The sequence below is a fragment of the Pan troglodytes genome, chromosome 11 (genome assembly GCF_028858775.2).
Source record: "Pan troglodytes isolate AG18354 chromosome 11, NHGRI_mPanTro3-v2.0_pri, whole genome shotgun sequence".
Taxonomy (NCBI): domain Eukaryota; kingdom Metazoa; phylum Chordata; class Mammalia; order Primates; family Hominidae; genus Pan; species Pan troglodytes.
The window spans coordinates 45,055,670-45,058,008 of NC_072409.2; the positions used below are offsets into that span (position 1 = coordinate 45,055,670).

The 2,339-nt window shown below is 31.1% G+C and overlaps 1 non-coding gene across 1 annotated transcript; it reads right to left on the bottom strand.

Annotated features, from left to right (window-relative positions):
- Nucleotides 1-1,074: 1,074 nt before the first annotated feature.
- LOC112204526 (U6 spliceosomal RNA) lies at nucleotides 1,075-1,186 on the bottom strand. Its single transcript, XR_002938158.1, has one exon. It is a non-coding gene; the product is annotated as a U6 spliceosomal RNA (small nuclear RNA).
- Between the last annotated feature and the right edge of the window lie 1,153 nt (nucleotides 1,187-2,339).

The following is a 2,339-nucleotide window of genomic DNA, read 5'->3' on the forward strand; positions in this document are numbered from 1 at the left end:
TATGAGATGCAGTAAAAGAGATAAAAGGGAAATTTATAGCTGTAAACATATATTTAATAAGGAGAAATCTCAAATCAACAACCTAACTTTACAATTTAAGGAAGTAGAAAAGCACCAACTAAACTCAAATCTAGCAGAAAGAGGAAATGATAAAGATTAGAGCAAAGATAAATAAGGAATAGGAAAAAAATAGAGAAAATAAATGAAATCCAAAGTAGGTTCTTTGAAAAGATCAACAAAATTGACAAACCTTAGGTTAGCCTGACAAGAAAAAGAGGACTCAAATTACTGAAGTCAGAAATGAAAGTGAGGACATTGCTACAGATTCTACAGATAAAAATGACTTAAAGTGAGTACTATGAACAACTGTACACCAAGAAGTTAGATGATCCAGATGAAATGGACTAATTCTTAGAAACACAAACCTACCAAGACTGAACCATGAAGTAGAAAATCTGAATAAACATATAACTAATAATAATAACAAAAACTCCCAACAAAGAAAATCCCTGCACCTGATGGCTTCACAGGTAAATTCTACCAAATATTTAAGAAGAACCACTATAAATCCTTCTCAAACACTTCCAAAAAGTTGAATCAGAAAAAACACTTTCTAAATTATTCTGTGAGGCCAGCATTATCCTGACACCAAAACTAGGCAAAGACACTACAAGAAAAGAAAACTACAGAACAATATACCTTAAGAATATTAATACAAAAATCCTCAAAAATACTAGCAAATTGAATTTAGTAACATTAAAAGTAGGATATGATACACTGTGACCAAGTGAGGTTTATTCTTGTAACGCAAGCATGGTTCAACATACAAAAATTGATTGGTACACCACATTAATAGAATGAAGGGGGAAAACAACCATAATTATCTCAAATGACGCAGAAAAAGCATTTGACAAAATTCAACATCCTTTTATGATTAAAAAAATTCAACAAACTAGGAAAAGAAGGAAGATTCCTCAACATAATAAAGATTATATATGAAAAACCCATAGGTAACATGATAGTGATTTGTAGAGACATAAAGTAGAACAGTGGTTACTGGAGGCTTAGGGAAGAAATAATGAGGAGTTACTGTTTAATAGGTAGACAATTTCATCCTTGCACAGGGGCCATGCTAATCTTCTCTGTGTCATTTCAATTTTAGTATATGTGCTGCTGAAGTGAGCACATGGTAGAGAATTTCACTTTGAGATAATAAAAAACTTTTGGAGATGGACAGTAGTGATAGTTGCACAATACAAATGCACTTAATGTCACCCAAAATAGTTAAAATGGTAAACTGTGTATTATATATATTTTTAATTTTTAAACGCCTGTGACACAAAATCTTTTAAAAATGTATTTGTGTTTTTCTGTTCCACATTTCTTTGGATATGATGTTCTAATCAGCCAGGGGCACCTGTAAAAGAACTATTTTCAAAACAAGATAAAATCATGACTCTCATACAGATATAAAATGAACATAATCTACAGATTTTATTTATTTCATCATTATGAGGAAACTGGTAAGGTATTACAACTTCACTTCAAAGGATAAACAAATGATGCACTTAAAGGTATGAGTAACAGAAGCAAAAACTTTTCCCCCATGGGGAAGAGGGACATTGACTGAAGCTCCTCCATGAGAATTCTGTGTTCAGCAACAAACAGTATTTACATAATCATGATAATGTAAACATGAACTACCATTTAAAACTCCAATTATAATAGAATTACACTGAAAACATGAGATGAGGAGGAAGTAAACGTGAGCATAAAGAAAGAGAAATTAAACCTCAAATACTCAACAGGTGTCAATAGATAATGTATACAATAAATAAGTCAATCTAGCAAGATAACAAATTATTTGGAAACATATAGGTAAATACTAGAAGCAACAATTGAAAGTATTGAAAGTTGTTTCTGTGGATCTCCATACATGAGAAAACACAAGCACCAGACTTATTAAACAAAGACTTTTAAAAACTTGTCTTAAATATGCTGAAAGAGCTAAATGACAACATGGGAATAGAACTAAAAGAAATAAGAAAAAATGATATATTAAAAGTAAGGATATCAACAAAGAGAAAAATTGTAAAAATGAACAAAAAATTCTTGAGATGACATGTACATAACTAAGAGATTGTGCCACTGCACTCCAGCCTAGGTGACAGAGTAAGACTCTGTCTCAGAATAAATTAATAAATAATAATAATAAATAAATGTAAATGAATTAAACTACCCAATCAAAAGTTACAGATTGGCAGAATGGATAAAAATATGTGATCCAAATAGATTCAGTCTACAAGAGAAGCACTTCAGATCTAAGGACACACCTACAT